We start from the raw sequence: 20,046 nt of genomic DNA on the forward strand, positions 1-20,046 counted from the left end.
GATTATATATATATATAATATTTTATATTTTTATATTAATTATATATATATAATATTTTATATATTTTATATTAATTATATATAAAATATTTTTGGGTTCGGGTTTGGGTATAATATTTTGGGTCGGGTTCGGGGACGGGGCAAAAAAATCCCCGACGGGGCGCCCCGATAAAAACCCGCCGGAGATCGGGTCGGGGTCGGGGATTCATTTCAAGTTCGGGGACGGGACGAGCAAAACCCGCCCCGAACCCGATCCATTGCCATTCCTAATTCTCGATCATTTGCCCTAGCACAACCTTTTACATTTTGTGTTATAAAGAAAAAAAGAATTATGGTATTCCAAAATAAGTTAAAAAAAAAAGAGAAATAAGTATATTGATATTGTTAAAAGTGATGGTTTTTTCTTCGTGTGTTTTCAATCATGCATGGAATTGTCCTAAGAGGCAAACAATGAGAAAATTTCTTCCAATGACCCGTTCAAGTAGTCCTTGTGCTTGTCATACATCATGTACTCATCGATTATCTCGGCCTTCGTCTCCGATATAATATTTATTTGTGGAAAATCTTCTAGCTCCAATGGTGGATATGGAACATGGTAATGAAGATTTGTGTAACTTGGAACCTGCATTTCCTTCATATATTAAAACAAACACAAATAAATCAGGTGAGATTAACTAGGAACAAGTGAAAGAGGTAAAGAAAGTAAATGTTTTGAGTATTTTTATGAAGTGAAAAAAGTTTGAAAGGTCCCAAAGTTGGGGTGTTGATAAGGTTAAAAAGAAAGTTGTTTTTGAATTGAAAAAGAATTGTGCAAATCCTGACTAAGAGAAAGATGTTTAAATCAGTCAAAAGAAATTATGGAAGATGGTGAAGGAAGCCATGGAAATGAGAATTTGATAGAGCTTTAGGAAAAGAGAGTGAAGAGTTTCATTTTGGTCCCAACTTTTTGTTTAGTTTAAGATGGAAAAGCCAACTCAAAGTGGGTGTTTGGTGGGCCAATTTTCCAACCCACATTTGATCAGCTGATTGTACTTTCAAGTGTTGGGATGGGGATGATTTTGAAGCCTTTGGTGATAAAAGCAGGGCAACAAAGCAGAATATTGCTGTAAAAATAAAAAAAACAGTGTTGGCAAAGTAGATAATCATGTCTTCAACATAGAAAGATGTCTAAAGGATATTTATTATTATTATTATTATTATTATTATCATCATCATTAAGAGTCATGGTATGGACCATTATAAAATCTCCCTAGGCCTGCACTTTGCACATCATACACAGTACACAGATGATGTTTCTAATCCAGTTTTCTTTTCTTTTAATCAAAATAATCATAATACACGTATTCTTATTATTTTCATGTCATATTGTACCTGAATTATGTCGGAGGAGAAATCGGGGTCGAGAGAACTCAAATCGGTTGAACTATTGGCTTCGTTTGAGGTGAATGGAGGAGCTTGATATTCATCAGCCATGCTTGTTTCATTGGGAGTTCCTTGAGTGACATCCGAAGAAGAAGTATTGAAGTTCTCATCTTCAACATCAACTTCAACCTCTCCCCCTTTTGAAATTTCATCACCAAATGACTGATCGTTCTCAACAACTACTTTTTCTTCTTTTGTTTTAGGAATTTGTATGTCCTTCTTGAAGACACGACATAAAGAGTACGAGTCCTGGTGAATTTGCAAGATTAAATATTAATATCAATTCCTTTGTATTTTTTGTTCTTCGGGTATTTAGAAAATTAAAGGGTGAAATGCAAAGTGTTTAAAAGAATATTAGAAAGAGAAAAAAAGGAAAAGGAATAGATTAAAAGAAAGGAAGATCACCAGCTATACACCTATTAAAGCATGGAAGGATTGAAACCAAAGAGTCTTTCACAAAATCATTTTTTGATACTTATGCTCCACTTTTTATAACTATTCACCATACATACATCATTTAGATGAGATTATAGTGGATGTTTGATGTTTAAATCTTTTATACATCATTTATAACTTTTTATATTATTTTCTGGGATTATTTTACAAGTTTGTTTAGTTAGTGTTTGCTAACAAAATCTATAGGAAATCCATAATAATTTAGCATAAAAGGAAATCATACATCAAATTATTGTTTTCTATAAACCCTAGTTATCTTTGGAATAACATAACTGACAGTTTCAGAAGTTTAGATCTAGTTTTATGACCAATGAACTAAAAACCCTAATGAACAATACCCATACTATAATATATATAAATAATCACACGAGAAGATATACAAGTATCGAATATATATGGAATATGGATTGCAAGATTTAGATAGAAGGATGCTGGAGTTAGCTGGGTACCTTTAAACTGGAAGGAGCAGTGGAAGAAGCGGAGTGGAGTAGGCGATATTCATGCATGACCCAATTAGTTCTGATGCCGTGGGGAGCCCTACCTCTGTAATAAACCAAAGTCTTCTTCATACCAACCACCGGTGCCACCCTCTTCTGCGACCACGACATCTGCACCGCCCTATCCTTCCCCGTCGCTTTCCAGTAACCGCCGCGCGTTGCCCTGTTTGTTCTCGACCCGTTCGGGTATTTCCTGTCCCTTGGGCTGTAGAAGTACCACTCCATGTCTTTGGTCGGCAAAAACGACTTATCTGTTTGTTTAAATTTCACCATCAAAACCATTATACATATAGTCATTAATGAATGATTAATATATATATATATACGATTATAAGTGATACCTGGTAAATCCCAAGGCTCACATTTATAGAGATCAACTTCTGGGATGATCTCGAGCTCGATCGTACGACCACTGATTTTTCTGTCGAGATAGTAAGCGACGAGCTCTTCGTCGGTTGGGTGAAACCTGAAACCAGGAGGGAGAGTCATGGGAGCCATGGCAGATCGGTTTCCAGAGAGAAATGGAAGGATCGAAAAGAAAAAGAGGGAAAAGAAAATCAGACAGATTTTCTTGGAATGAAATAGAAACAGAACCGAACATGCACTATTCAACTAGTTTCGTCGATATTCTACTTTATATACTGTTGCCACTGCTAAAAAGTGGCTTAACTGATCATTTGTCCTTGAATTATATTTATTTTACTAATTTGCTTTTAAAGTAATTTTTCTTAGAATCTTTGACTCCCTAATGTTTAATTTCGTTACTTAATTACCTCAAAATCGTTAACTTCGTTCAACATCCATTAGAAACGTGATATGTGACATTTTGACTATCGTATGACTCTGAATCTGATATATATATATAATTAACGAGTAAGACAAATGATGAGTTTATATATTCAATTTTGACATATTTTTGGTGATAAGAAAACCCTTAAGCTATTTGTTTTCTAAATTTAAATTTATTATATACAAAAGTAAGGCAAAATAATGAATTAAGGAAAAAAATACTTTTATTTCTTATTAAACATAATTATTTTATTTTTACTTAAACTATTAAAGAAAATGATATTATCCGCAATAATAAATATTATGTTTAGTTATAAAATTTAGAAATAAATTAGGTTTAATTTAGGATTAAATAAAATTTTAGTGATTAAACTGAATAAAAAAAACCTAAAGTGTAAGATATCATTTAGTCTTCTCATTGAAGTAAGGCGCTATTCAACGCACCACATATTTAGTTTAAGGGGCAATTCGAGAAAACGGATATAGTTTAGGGGGCAAATAGTTGATTAAGCCGGTAAAAAATATACAATGAATAAGCCAGACAATTAGACCTTAAATATTCCCTTATATTACATGCTTGCCATTACAACTGCCCATTTCAGTGATTAAAATGTACTAAAATAATTCAAATAATTAAATATGGTGGATTCACATTGTAGTTATGGGAAATGATCAGGTGGGGCCAGACTTGGTCCCTTCAATTTATTAAGTAACCTTAAAACGTTTTCACATAATAACTTGAAAATAAATACAAGGAAGAGTAAATCTCCTCAATTTTTTAAAAAACTTTTATTTATAATTATTATAATTGATTGTGATAACAAAAATTATATAATATAATTAAAAATTATATGGTGTGCCGATTAATATATTTGTTAAAAAATAAAAAAATAATAATAAAAGTTTCATAAATAGTATTAAAGTAATGATGTTGTGTTTTATAAATAAATAAATTAAATATTAGTCTTGTTTAAAATAATTATTTATAATTAAAATGAGGGAAACACAAGGAGAATGAAACGCGAAAAAGCGAAGTGGGGGATAAGAGACTTCTGCTTTTGTCTGCTTACAGATTAACAAAAAGCTAAAAGGGAGTGTGGGTCACTAAGCCGCCCACATCTTCCTACACGCAATACTAATAGTAATACCTATACCTACACCTGTAATTATCTTGAGAGAGAATTATATCATTTTTCTCAACTATAATCTTTTTCTTATTTTTATACCGTACTTTTAATTTTTTTAAATTATTTTACTGAACTTTCATATTACTCATATTTTGATTATTTTGAATTATTTTATTATTATTTTAGTATGATATGAAATTTTTTATTATTTAATATAAAATAATTAAAAATATAAAATAAAAATAGAAGGTGACATGATGTCACCATCGGCCATCATCGATCGTCGTAAATGGTTTTCGTTTGGTCCAAATTTTATAGATCGGTTCATCTCAACCTATGAGTCTTAATCTGGTGGTAGTTTCACTAAAAAAATATTTCAAAACTCGTGAATCTCGAATGAAACGTTTCGGCTTCCTCACTTTCAACCTCTAATTCACGGACTTCGGAGTAAGTTCTGACAAAATGAAGGTGGGATTCGGGCTCATGGTGTTGAGAAGAAACGACCCATGAAATTTGGGATCGAACGACCACCATCTATGGAGGTCGACGATGACCGACCGACCACCTTCTATTTTCATTTTATATTTTAAATTATTTTATATTAAATAATAATAAAAAATATCATGTCATATGAAAATAATAATAAAATGATTTAGAACGATTAAAATAAGAGCAATTCGAAAGTTTAATGAGTACATTAGAAAATTGAAAGTACAGTGAACAAAATAAGAGATATAGTATAATTCAGTACAACAACAACAACAACAACAACAACAAAAAACCCAATTCCCATATGCAATGGGGTAAGGGGGAGGTAGGGTAGTAGGCTGCCCCCAACGCCAGGTTGAGAGTAGCTTCCGTGGAAGACCTCCGGCAGTTAAAAAAATTAAAAATATAGATAAAATGCAAAGCATGTATAAATAAATACATAAATACATAGTTGAACAGTATTCATATACAGTCATAAATATCATTAATATTATATGCGCGTTTGAAATGGGAAATAATCCCTGCAAATAAATCCCTACGAAAAAATCTCTGCATATAGACAGAAACGTAAGACCCGACTAAATTTAAAAGTGAGGAGAATATTACACAGAAGTTCACGATAGCAAGCCCAGTTCTAAGCCTTCGTAAATACCAATAACGGAAACGTATAAAAAGTAGAATTCATGGAAATTTCTACAAAGGCATTAAAAGAAGACAGAGATGATACACCTTAGAGATGTGACCCACACTACTCGACTACCCTAGTCTTTAGTCTCCATACTTTCCTATCAGAGGTCATGTTCTCGGTAAGGGCTAAATCCATCAAAACAGATCTCAAGCAGTATTCCCACTTCCGCCTTGGTCATCCTCTCCTTCTGGCACCGTCGACTGTAATCGACTCTACCCTCCTGACCGCATCCGACGGTAGTCGCCTAAGGACATGCCCAAACCACCGTAGTCTTCCCTCCCTCAATTTTTCAGAAACAGGCACCACCCCCAAGGACATCCTAATAGTAGAGTTTGTTGTCATATCCCACAGAGTCCTACCGCATGTCCATCGAAGCATTCTCATTTCTGCAGCCTCTATCCTCCTTACATGATCCTTCTTGGTTGCCCAACATTCTGATCCATACAACAACGCTGGTCTTATTGTCATTCTATAAAATTTTCCCTTAAGTTTTAGAGGCACCTTCTTGTCACACAAAACTCCAGTAGCAGCCCTCCACTTTAGCCATCCCGCCTTTATACGGTGTGTTACATCATCATCTACACCCCCATCTTTATGTATCATAGATCCTAGGTACTTGAAACAATCCTTTGAGGGGAGAACATGTCCTTCTATGCATACTTTTACATCTTCATCGTTTTGGTCCCCACTGAAGTTTGAACATAAATACTCTGTCTTTTCAATATTGATCCTTAGACATTTTTCTTCCAAAGCAGTCTTCTAGGTAGTTAGTCTATTATTCAACTCAGATTTTGTTTCAGGAACTAGGACAATGTCGTCAGCGAAAAGCATACACCATGGTACACCGTCTGGTTTCGCACAATAGATGTCGTTCATAATCAAGGCGAAGATGTAAGGACTAAGAGCCGACCCCTGGTGGAGTCCGATTTCCACCGGGAATGCCTCGGTGTCGCCAACTGTAGTCCTAACGTGTGTAGTAGATCTACAATACATATCACGAATCGCCCGGATATAAGCAGTTGGGATCCGTCTCGTTTTCAAAGTCTTCCAAATCGTATCTCGGGGAACGTTATCATAAGCCTTCTCAATGTCAATGAACGCCATGTGAAGATCTCTAGACTTTTCCCTATATTTCTCCATAAGTCGTCGAAGTAGATGAATCGCCTCCGTGGTAGACCTACCTGGCATAAATCCAAATTGGTTTTCCGAAACCCTAGTAACTTGTCTCAACCTAGCCTCTATCACCCTTTCCCATAGCTTCATGGTATGACTGAGTAGTTTAATACCTCTGTAGTTACCACAACGTTGGGGATCTCCTTTATTCTTATAGATTGGTATCACCGTGGACTCTCTCCACTCCTCTGGCATCTTGGCAGTCTCTAAAATAATATTAAAGATGTTGGTCAACCACTTAACTCCCTCTTCTCCTAGGGCCAACCACACAGTGATAGGAATTTGATCAGGACCGACAGCTTTGTCCCTTCCCATCTTTCTAAGAGCCATTTTGACTTCCTCAAACTCAATCTTACTTGTAGGGCAGTCATTGGTCGTAGTATGATGGTCGGCTGACCCATCAACGGTACTATCTCTACAGGGAGAGGCACCCTCATTAAATAAGCCAAAGAAGTAACTACCCCAAACCCTCTTAATATCATGATCTTTCGCTAGAAGAACACCATTGTTGTCCTTAATAAACCTAATGCTACCTAGATCCTTTTTCCTATTCTCCCTAGATTTTGCAAGCCTGAAGATGCCGTTTTGTCCTTCATTGGTGTCTAATCTCTTGTATATTTCCTCGTATGCCTTATCCTTTGCTTTAGCCACCGTTTTCTTGGCTTCCCGCTTTGCCTCCTTGTATCTTTGTTTAGCTCTCGACCTTTCTTCGTCGTCATTACATTGTAGAAACTCCTTGAAGCAAGTTTGCTTTGTCTTCAACTTAGTTTGGACTTCGTCGTTCCACCACCACGATTCTTTATGTTCCTTGACCTTCCCCGTCGACAACCCCAGGGTGTTTTTTCCCATCTCTCTAATGGAATTTTCCATATTTTTCCATAACAAATCTGCATTATTTGAGATTATAGTTCCAAAACCTGTATTAGACAAAACCTTACTCTTAAAGTCATCAGCTGTCGCTCCATGAAACTTCTTCCAAATGATCCTAGGTTTACCCAGTTTAGCTCTCCTATAAGTGCTCCGCCCGTGCGGTACCCGGAACACCAAAACCAACAATTTGTGTTGTGATGCACATGCCTCTTCAGGGTACACCTTACAGTCAATGCAAGCCCATCGATCCCGATTTCGAGCCAGGATGTAGTCGATTTTGGTACAATGCCCCCCGCTATGAAACGTAATCAAGTTCGCATCTCTCTTATTAAATAAGGAGTTAGTGACCACTAAATCCTGTGCAGTAGCAAATTCAAGCAACGTACGTCCCTCATCGTTCCTGCTACCATAACCGAAACCCCCATGAACACCGTCAAACCCGTCGGTTACACTACCTATATGGCCATTGAAGTCTCCCCCTATGAAAACTCTTTGGTCCTCCGGAATGTTCCTAAGTACATCATCTAACTGATCCCAGAAGCAACGTTTCTCCCCCTCCCCTAGGCCAACGTGTGGGGCGTACACTGAAAGGACATTCACCATTTCCTCTTTTATAATAACCTTAATCATCATGATCCTATCCCGGTATCTACAAACCTCAACTACATTTTCCTTGAGCCTATAGGATACCAAGATACCCACCCCATTTCTAGCTTTATCTACGCCTGAATACCACAACTTGTACCCATTACACTCTCTAGCGCGAGCCCCTTTCCACCTAGTCTCCTGAATACATGCAAAATCTATTTTCCTATTATTAAGTACGTCGGTCAGCTCCAGTAGCCTAGCATTTAATGTGCCTACATTCAACGAGCAAACTTTAAGTCTAGTCTCCTTGTCACCACTATGTTGAGCCCTCCCCCTATACGTCCCATGGGCTCTAAAAGAAGGACATGACCTCAAGTAATCATCTATAGTCGAAGCTATGAGAAACTATGGAAAATGAATCCAAAGAAGACAGAAGATGCACTAGAAAACGCTAGAGAATTGAAGGGTACTAAAAAGCCTAGTTGAAAGCTATATCAGCCGTTTGATCTATAACTTTATTCCTACAGATATAGTACGGCCTAGCAATAAAACATAACGAAATTTCAAAATATTATGATTTTTTAAAATAAATAAATATTTCTCTCAGGGCGAAAAAGAATCAGAACAAAAAAATAGTGGAACTATACGAAAAACGAAGTTCTTTTATAAGAAAAAAAACCTAACAGATTCGAACCAAAAAGAAAAGGAAAAAACAGAACAAAGAACCTTCAATTACGAGCCAGACTCGCCCCGGCGGAAAGTTGATTTTCGTAAAAAATAAGCTTTTTAAAAAAAAAAAAACAGCCAAACTAAAATTAATTAAAGATTAGAGAGATTCGAAAACTTTCTGAAATTCGAAAGGAGAAGACATGAGTAAAGAGACGTACCGAGAAACGGAAATCAGGTGGGTGAGGAATGATATAATTTACCCTTATTTTTATTGCAAATTACAATAGTTTATTTTCTTGGATATTTTAAGAACGCTTTTCTTTTTAATTATTGTATTTACATACAACAATTTCATACAAGTTTATATTGGATGCCGGTTGAACATTTACTTCGATCCACATTGATAATGTTGAAGACTTACAATTTAAAAGTTCAAGTGGTTTTAGATATACAATGAATCCTCCAAATTAATATTTTTAAATAAATACTGATATGTACTTATTTTAGATTAATAAAAAAAGTTTAAGAATATGAATGATTGCAGAACTGATTTTAGAGTTTAAAAAACCAATAAAAGAACAATTTGACCTATATTATAACAAATGAAAAAGGTTGGTGTCGCAACCGTCTTTCGGTTGGGCCCCGGAATTGGGCTTCGACTTGAAAAATGTGGATTGGAGTCGCCACCGATCATTTATTTAAAAATAAATGGGTTGATCGGATACCCTATTTCTTACCTGATCTGCGTCTTACCAGAAATATGTCGGGTTCGGGAGTCGGTTACGGTCAAGGAAGGATTAGCACCCTTGAACCGCCCTTTCGGTACTACGTAATTTCCAGTTGTCTTAATTAAGAAAAATAACAAGTTAAATTAAAAGGTAAAGTTTCGATCCTAATTACTTACCCTTGATTGATTTGAAAAAAAATCGAGAAATGTGTTAGATAAACAAGGTAAAGAAAACAAATAAGATACAAGGGAAAAATAAAATAAATAAAATAAGTAAGTAAGATAAGAGAAAATAGTAAAGTAATAATTATATATAGTAATATTTGAAAAAAGGAAAAAAAAAATATATATATATATCAAAGTATTAATAAAATAAATAAGCTATATATGTACACCAAATACTTAAAAATAGAAAAACTACCCTCCCAATTCACCGAAAATGGGGGGCTCTAATAATAAATAAGACAAAAAAATGGGCCCTCTAGGTTAGTAGTATATAATATAATGTTTAATAATGATAATGATAAAGACACAAGGTTTTTTAAAAAAAATAATAATATAATAATGAATAAAAAAACGAAAATAATAAAAATAATATAAATTTATAAATTTATAAGATATATACATAAATAAAGAAATAATCAAATAAAATAATTAAGAATATATATTTTAATAATATGTATATAAATAAACTATTAAAGTATAAAAAATATATACGACTAGATAAAGATAATTTAATATATATATAGTAATATTAGACTTATAAGTAAATATTAAAGAAATATATATATAATAATAATAAAAAATATAGTAAAAAATCAAATGAAAATAATTTAATATATATACATATAATAATAATACATGAATAATAAAAATAAATGAATAAAATATCCATATAATAAATAAATGGACTAATATAGATTTTTAAAAGCTCTTTCCCTCCTTTAACCGAAAATCAAACCGGTTTTTAAAAATAAGCCTCGAGGTAGATCTAGGTTCGAAACTTCGAAACCCCACCCATTTTGGTCATCGGCGCAACCCACGTTTTGGGTTATTCGAACCAAATCTCAAAAAAATAACGTGCACATGCAAAAGAAAGAAAAAAGAAAATACTACCTTTTATTTCCTTTTCGAATCCTTTACAATAGCTTTGCTTTTGTATCTTCCCGTGCTTTCCTCTATGTTTTGTGTATAAATCGTGTCTTACAATAGTGAGTTACAATGGCTATTTATAGTGCTTGTGGATCCTATCTTTAGGAGTTTAAATCATAGTAGAACTCTATCATATTTTTTGAATCCTAGCAAAATTATATCCTATCTTTAGGAGTTTGAATTCTAGTAGGACGAAAATGTGTGTTGACAGCTGCCCCTCTTTGCCCATAGTCGTGTAACGGGGATAGGGCAAAGATTAAAAGACACACTTTTCGTTCGGTGGAGTTGAAAATTGACTCTGATGTTTCAATAACTCCATGTCGAATTGAGTTACGGATGACTCCTCCGTCGTGAAGCCGAGTTCATCTTGGAATGATATGAAATTGAAGCCGTAGTTCGGAATTTGAATCAGAACGTGGCTTCTCGTTGCCCTTCGGTCTTCTTCTCGGTTTAAAGACCTTGGATCGGAATTGAACTCAGAAATCTTCATTGACAGATAGCTTTTTCTTGACTTAAGCTATGCTGTTTGAAAATGGTTGCTTGTCACTAAGGCACGGCTAACCCAGGTCCTCTTCTCGACTTGAAAACCTCGACTGCAATCGGAAAGTAGTGTGATTGATGTGTCATCGAGCTGAATGGAGTCGAACTCGACAATTTTGATGGTAGATAATCTTTCTTTGAGTTGGATATCCTTCGTCGTGAAGTTGAAATCCAAGTAAGTAGCATTGTTCCAAGTCCAATATCCTCCGTCGTGAAGTTGAAATTAGCTCTGGAACCGGGAAATTGTTTGTTGACAACCAGCCGTCCCTTCGTTGTGAAGTTGAACTTGTGTTGTCTCGAGTCCAATATCCTTCGTTGTGAAGTTGAAATTGAATCTGAATGAAATTTTGTTGACAAGCAGCGGTCCATTCGTCGTGAAGTTGAACTTGCGTTGTCTGGAGTCCAATATCTTTCGTTGTGAAGTTGAAATTGGCTCTGGGATTGGGAAGTTGTTGTTGACAAACAGCGGTCCCTTCGTCGTGAAGTTGAACTTGCATTGTCTGGAGTCCAATATCCTTCGCTGTGAAGTTGAAATTGGCTCTGAATGAAATTTTGTTGACAAGCAGCGGTCCCTTCGTCGTGAAGTTGAACTTGCGTTGTCTGGAGTCCAATATCCTCCGTTGTGAAGTTGAAATTGGCTCTGAGATTGGAAAGTTGTTGTTGACAAGCAACGGTCCCTTCGTCGTGAAGTTGAACTTGCATTGTCTGGAGTCCAATATCCTTCGTTGTGAAGTTGAAATTGGCTCTGAGATTGGGAAGTTGTTGTTGACAACCAGCGGTCCCTTCGTCGTGAAGTTGAACTTGCGTTGTCTGGAGTCCAATATCCTCCGTTGTGAAGTTGAAATTGGCTCTGAGATTGGAAAGTTGTTGTTGACAAGCAGCGGTCCCTTCGTCGTGAAGTTGAACTTGCATTGTCTGGAGTCCAATATCCTTCGTTGTGAAGTTGAAATTGGCTCTGAGATTGGGAAGTTGTTGTTGACAACCAGCGGTCCCTTCGTCGTGAAGTTGAACTTGCGTTGTCTGGAGTCCAATATCCTTCGCTGTGAAGTTGAAATTGGCTCTGAAATTGGGAAAATTGTTTATTGACAACCAGCGGTCCCTTCGTCGTGAAGTTGAACTTGCGTTGTCTGGAGTCCAATATCCTTCGTTGTGAAGTTGAAATTGGCTCTGAAATTGAGAAGTTGTTTGTTGACAACCAGCCATCCCTTCGTTGTGAAGTTGAACTTGTGTTGTCTCGAGTGCCACGATATTCTCCGTCGTGGAGTTGAAATCGCGGATGGCCCCTTCGTTGTGAAGTATAGCTTCGAGCTAGATATCATTCGTCGTGAAGTTGAAATCCACTCTCGAGCAAATTGTGTCACTTTGAGTACAATATCCTTCGCCGCGAAGTTGAAATTGACTCTAGCTAAAACCTGAAAAAGTTATGCATATATGTGATGCTATGGATGCAATGCTCTTAGGTGTGCCTAAAATGCATATGCAACATATGTTATCTTGGGGCTCTGGAGAGAAATCTCGATCTCCAGTTGCCTGTCTGGAATCTTGATTCTTGAATCTTCAATTTTGATCCCTGATCTTGAATTCTTCAAATGTTCAAATCTGATGTGCACATTCTATTTTTGATTTGAGAAATGCTTCTCGACCATCTCAAGTATGTGCCTGAGCTGAGTGTAACAGTTCAGATGATGCTTCAAAAGAAGTTGTCTTGAAAGAGATAGAATTCGTTTCAAGGGAAACGATCTCAAAGATATCTGTTGTTTCAAGGGAAACGGTCTTAAGGGAGACAAAATTTTGTTTTAAGAAAACTGTCTCAAGAGAGATAAAACTTAGTTCCAAAAGAAATTGTCTCACGGGGAGATGAAATTAGTTCCAAGGAAAACATATTCAAAGATGACGCTTCAAGAGAAATTGCCTCAAAAGCGACATAATTCGTTTCAAGGGAAACGATTTCAAAGATATCTGTTGTTTCATGAGAAACGAAATTTTGTTTTAAGAGAGATAAATTCAAAGATTTTGTGTTTCAAGAGAAACTGTCTCATAGGAGACAAAATTTGTTTCGAGGGAAACAATCTCAAAGATTTTGTGTTTCAAGAGAAACTGTCTCAAAGGAGACAAAATTTGTTTCAAGGGAAATTATCTCAAGAGAGACGAAATTCATTTCAAGGGAAATGTTTTCAATGTTTATGTTTCAGGAGAAACTGTCTCAAGGGAGACAAAATTTTGTTTCAAAGGAAACTGTCTCAAGAGAGACAAAGTTTGTTTCAAGGGAAACTGTCTCAAGAGAGACAATGGTGAGCACGATTCCCTTCGTCGTGAAGTTGAAATCGTGGGTGGCCCCTTCGTCGTGAAGTTGAGCCAGGAATTGGATATCCTTCGTCGTGAAGTTGAAATCCAACTTGAAAATGCGAACTGGATCGATTTTGAATTATCTCTCGAACTCGTCTGAAGTTGATTCTAAGATCTATCGATCTTTCAATATGTCAAATTGGTTGAAGTGTAGCTTCTTGCTGCTGAGTTAAGCAACCAACATAAATCTTTAAAGGTGCTTTTGATTCGAGTATCCTTCGTCTTGAAGTCGAAACTTGACTCTAAAATCTGCAAAAATTATGTATGTGGGAAGAAAATGATAGATATGACACTCTAAAATGTATACATAAGATGCATGTAACATGAATTGGTTATATTTTATCTCCTGAAAAAGGTCTGATAATTCGCATTAGGATGATGAATCCCCAAAGATGCCTCAATATCCAAAAATGCCCCAATATTTGATGTTGAATCTTCAAAGATGCCCCAAATATTCCTCATTTCTTTCTTCATCATTGATTATAAGCATGAGCTTTGTGTTTGAGAGTCACATGTCATTTACCAAGATTCACTCTAGAGAGACTGTCTTGTTTGAAAAAAAAATGTTTTTCTTTCTCTTTTATTTTCAAAGTCATGAAAATATCAATTAAAAGAGTTTCAAAAAATGTTTAATCTCAAGTTTTAAAAATATTGCCCCTATCACGGTTTTACAATTGAGACGAATCATAAAACTAGAGTTAATCGGATATCAAAGAATTAATTACAATGTTAATCCTTCAATAAATTATAGCTATTTGACAACTGCCAAGATCCAAGCTATCTTTGGGAGATAGTCAAGTAAGGAAAGGATAAAAAGTCTCAAGTTATTGTGTTTGGTCAAAGGTTTGGCATTTGATGCTCAAAGGTTTAACATTTGATGCTTAAAGGTTTGACATTGGATGCTCAAAAGATTGATGGGGTAGCTTGCATGCTCCTCTACTGGAAGTGTTCCCTGACTCCCAACCTTTGTTGTCACACTCGGATTGTGCGATGCCTTATCAAGGAATTTGTGTGATCGCCTCAGTTGCACAATTTTTATATTCGAGCCGCCTTTTCAGGTTTTCAACTCGAACCCTCCTTTGGTTTCAAGACGCTATTAAGGATGTACGTCTTGAACCCCCCTTTCTTATTTTTCTCTACCATGCATTAATTACATTGTTTTTTGCAAACAAAGATTAATCCTGATGGGCGGGATGAAATCTGAAGATAGTCTCTTCTGTTTAGAAATCCATGTATGATTAGAAGGGACTTTTAAGGCACGTAATGTAGGCCAGGGTTCGTGGTTATGAAAGAAAAGGATAAATAGGCCCAAACAAGTGTTTCAGGGTATTGAACCAAGGATCAATTCATTCTGATGCCTTCAATCATGTCTTGCTCAATCTGGATCTGCTCATATGTGTTTCTCATGGATTTTCTCTGGATGTTCCATGATCTGCGAGTGAAGTGATTCAGAGATTCGGGAATGATTGTGCTTGATCAATCTTATAGTTTGAAGCTTGATGTGCCATTTGTCTTTAGGGAATCTTTGCATGTGCTTTTTGTCCCTTTTTCTTTTTGATTTTTGCTCTTTTTTCCTTTTGTTCTTGTTTCTCTTTTTCTTTGTTTTTTTTTTGCTTTTTTGCTTCTTTTCTTTTTTGTTCTTGATTAGATCTTCGCACTTGCCATTTGGTCCACCTTTTGGTGTCTCCTTTTGATTGATGTCTTCACTCATGTGAGCAGATTTCTTCCACCTTGCCCCCCAATGTGGAGGGTGATCCTTGGTTAGGGTTGGATCAGAAGAAAAATACTACAGGCTCAAAAGGGGACACAAGGGATATATATTTTCTCCTGTTGTGAAGGGATAAAGAAAGAAAGCCGTTCATCATTTCATACATGGAAGTCCTCACAGAAAAGGTATCCCCAGGGGGATAGATTTTCAGGATTAATTCTATTCACATGAAAACAGTGTAATTAACGCGTGATAGAATTATTTAGGATGAATTCTTCTTTTTTCCCCAGATGTCTCAATGTTCAAGCTCCCCGCAAGATGCCCCAAGTTGTGTCTTTAGAATAAATCTCATGTTCAGATGAACAACTCAATGCCTTGGGTTAAAATGTCAATTTTGAGTCTAAAAGGCAGTGGTGTGATCTTATTGACTCAAAGAAAAGTATGGGTGTATCAAAAAGATAAATGCAATGTTCAAGAATTTCAAAGGGAGGTAATGTCAAAATTTGGTTTTTTGGTAATGGTCATGAGTTATTTTGGGTAAAAAAAATCGAGGTATTTTATTTTGGGGTTTGAGATAGGGTAAGAAAGGTCTAATCTTGCCATATGTCAAAAATCTATAATTCTTGAAGAATTAAAAGAATCCTTAATTCATTTAATATTCGAAGAACTAAAGATTAAAATTTGCTCAATTGCTCCACCTTAGAAAGTAGCATAACTTCAATCGTTTAACATGAAAGATCAGAGGCGTGTTCAAACAAAACAATCTTCTAAGTGCAAATGGTATATGCCATGCCCCCTTCTTCGGCTGTCCATGCCCCTGAATCCATCAGAGTTTGGATCTTGCGCTTCAGTGCCTTACAATTTTCAGAGGAATGTTTGGGGATCCTTATGTGGCAACAACTTCAACATTGTAGCCCTTAGGAGATGGGTACTTTTTTCTCAGATCATCCTGGCAGGCTTAGTCCTACAATCAGCTGATCCAGCTCCCCCTGTACTGATTTCAGTTTTTCTTTAATTGTTAAAATCTTGCTTTCATGTGGTGTAATATGGTTAAGACCACTTCATCGAATCCTCCGTGACTTAATTTCATGTTTATGAAAATGCTTAAAATGTAGATGAAGATGCAAAAATGCAAGAATGCATGAAATGTTCGAGGCATTGATCCAAGAAATGTGCCTGTTATTATGAATAATCCTTATTGGGGACAAAAATGTTTTATCTTTTAAGAGACAAAAATATCCTGACAGCTTCTGACATGTTGACTAATCTTCTGCTTTCGTCTTTCACCGGTTGAATAACCTGTCGAACCGCTCCGACCTCTCTGGATGAACCGTGAAAATGTTGAGTTGTTTTTCGTACTGGTCCAAGAAGTCTCGAATGATCGCATCTCGAGCATTTACTTTTGTTGAGCCTGTTCCCAACGAATTCGTCATTGGAGCCCTTAATTGATAGGAACTATGTGAAGTTCATTAATATGTTTCTTGAATTCGCCAGCAATGGTCTCCAATTTCAGCTATCATTTTGCCATTGTCGTGTTCAAAGGGACTTCCAAGATACATAACCTTCGTCCTGCCCCTGCAACCTCTGCCAGTCAGTTCTTCAAAGATAAGCTTTCATTGTGCTTGATGTAGACCCGGTTCATTCTGAGTCCTTTATAATGCAGCAGAGTGATATACTCTTCAATTGTGGGCACCACGTCTTCTGGATTGAATGTGACACATAGTCGCCTTGTAGACTATCCTCTGTATTTTCATCTCTTGTATTACAACACCTTTGTTCATGGATTCAGATTATTCGAGTTTTAACAAACACGTTTTAGTGGATCAATACCTCTTTTAAATGATGCAAGTGATGAAAAGAAAAGAAAAGAAAAGAAAGATAAAAAGAGTTAGTGAGGTGAAAAATAATAAAAAACGATCATGAAAATGAAAAATCCTACCCCACATGATATCTACCCCACATGCTTATTATTCCTACCCGGACATGATCTCTATCCCGCATGCTAATCTTAAACAAATCCTAATCGCATATTTGTCTAGTTTGCATGCTTTGAACATAAAGTAAGACAGAAAATAAAATCAAAGCAGCCTAAGGTTTGGAATGAGGCTTTGGGGTGAGCTCTAATTCTCCATCATCTCCCGGTTTAGGTTCTAAAAAAACGGTACCCGAGTTCTCCTTGCCGGTGCCCCCTTGGGCTTGCCAGACCCTTAGTCCTAAACCCATCACAGGCTTGTATGGACTAAGTTAAACTCGAGAGGACACATTCCCTTATGCCCGCACGGTGAATAAATTCACACGAAGACATAAGGTATATGAATCCTGAAGGCTACTTGCTAGGCCCGCACGGTGAATAAATTCACACGAAGGCGTCGCTTTCACCCCCACTTAAAATAGGGTTTGGAGCTCGGGTATAGAGCCTTAGATGAAAAAAAACTTTGAAGGCTGAAATCATGAGAAAACGATTAGTCAAACTATTTACTCGAAAATAATCAAAAGTAAGTAAAAAGGATCGAAATATTACCTTAAAATCTAAACTTACCCTTTTCGTTAAAAAGACAATTAGAAATTACCTTAGCCTGACTCACTTACCTCCCCAGCAGAGTCGCCAAGCTGTCGCAACCGTCTTTCGGTTGGGCCCCGGAATTGGGCTTCGACTTGAAAAATGTGGATTGGAGTCGCCACCGATCATTTATTTAAAAATAAATGGGTTGATCGGATACCCTATTTCTTACCTGATCTGCGTCTTACCAGAAATATGTCGGGTTCGGGAGTCGGTTACGGTCAAGGAAGGATTAGCACCCTTGAACCGCCCTTTCGGTACTACGTAATTTCCAGTTGTCTTAATTAAGAAAAATAACAAGTTAAATTAAAAGGTAAAGTTTCGATCCTAATTACTTACCCTTGATTGATTTGAAAAAAAATCGAGAAATGTGTTAGATAAACAAGGTAAAGAAAACAAATAAGATACAAGGGAAAAATAAAATAAATAAAATAAGTAAGTAAGATAAGAGAAAATAGTAAAGTAATAATTATATATAGTAATATTTGAAAAAAGGAAAAAAAAAATATATATATATATATCAAAGTATTAATAAAATAAATAAGCTATATATGTACACCAAATACTTAAAAATAGAAAAACTACCCTCCCAATTCACCGAAAATGGGGGGCTCTAATAATAAATAAGACAAAAAAATGGGCCCTCTAGGTTAGTAGTATATAATATAATGTTTAATAATGATAATGATAAAGACACAAGGTTTTTTAAAAAAAATAATAATATAATAATAATGAATAAAAAAACGAAAATAATAAAAAATAATATAAATTTATAAATTTATAAGATATATTACATAAATAAAGAAATAATCAAATAAAAATAATTAAGAATATATATATTTAATAATATGTATATAAATAAACTATTAAAGTATAAAAATATATACGACTAGATAAAGATAATTTAATATATATATAGTAATATTAGACTTATAAGTAAAATATTAAAGAAATATATATAATAATAATAATAAAATATAGTAAAAAATCAAATGAAAATAATTTAATATATATACATATAATAATAATACATGAATAATAAAATAAATGAATAAATATCCATATAATAAATAAAGGGACTAATATAGATTTTTAAAAAGCTCTTTCCCTCCTTTAACCGAAAATCAAACCGGTTTTTAAAAATAAGCCTCGAGGTAGATCTAGGTTCGAAACTTCGAAACCCCACCCATTTTGGTCATCGGCGCAACCCACGTTTTGGGTTATTCGAACCAAATCTCAAAAAAAATAACGTGCACATGCAAAAGAAAGAAAAAAGAAAATACTACCTTTTATTTCCTTTTCGAATCCTTTACAATAGCTTTGCTTTTGTATCTTCCCGTGCTTTCCTCTATGTTTTGTGTATAAATCGTGTCTTACAATAGTGAGTTACAATGGCTATTTATAGTGCTTGTGGATCCTATCTTTAGGAGTTTAAATCATAGTAGAACTCTATCATATTTTTTGAATCCTAGCAAAATTCTATCCTATCTTTAGGAGTTTGAATTCTAGTAGGACGAAAATGTGTGTTGACAGTTGGCATTATGGTTAAATATTGAAACCCTTTTTAATTAAGCAGAGGTTCAATCCATTAACATTTCAATTGCCTGTAAACGACTTGCATGTAATTATCTAATTAGTTAAACTTAATTAAAACAATTGATTGATGTGATATTATATCACGTCAGTACTCAAACATACATAAATCTATTATGTCATCTCAAAATAATATGCATTAGTTGATTAATAATTTTTATTTATACATAGACTCTCCCACCTTAAAAATAAACGTTAGAAAGTAAAATATTAAAAATATATGAATTAAAATAACTATTTAATCAAATATTATAAATATTTTTTGACGTTATATCTTTTACTTATTTGTTGCTATATATTACTTGGAGTACTCTAACTATATTATCCCAACACAACAATAATATGTCTTTTTTTTTAAAAAAAAACAATAATATGCTTTGTTGAAGGTTTATTAAATTTGGTTTTATCAACATGTGGTGTTATTCATATTATACAAAAAAGACAAAACTAAAGGGTTTGACCCACTGTGCTTCATTGTTTATTAGACATCTAATAAACAATCTGAAATATATATATATATAATTGACCACTTAAGTATTTATCTATTTTACTTTTATCATAGATCTTTTAATTTTATTAGACATCTAATTATTTAATTGTTATCAATCAAGTCACTAGCCATTAACATTTAATAGAAATGTTGACGTAGTAG

The 20,046-nt window shown here is 35.0% G+C and overlaps 1 pseudogene; it reads right to left on the bottom strand.

Moving 5' to 3' along the window:
- Window positions 1-415: 415 nt before the first annotated feature.
- LOC120164594 lies at window positions 416-2,876 on the bottom strand (annotated as a pseudogene).
- Window positions 2,877-20,046: the final 17,170 nt, after the last annotated feature.

The sequence above is a fragment of the Hibiscus syriacus genome, unplaced genomic scaffold (genome assembly GCF_006381635.1).
Source record: "Hibiscus syriacus cultivar Baekdansim isolate YM2019G1 unplaced genomic scaffold, ASM638163v2 tig00111540_pilon, whole genome shotgun sequence".
Taxonomy (NCBI): domain Eukaryota; kingdom Viridiplantae; phylum Streptophyta; class Magnoliopsida; order Malvales; family Malvaceae; genus Hibiscus; species Hibiscus syriacus.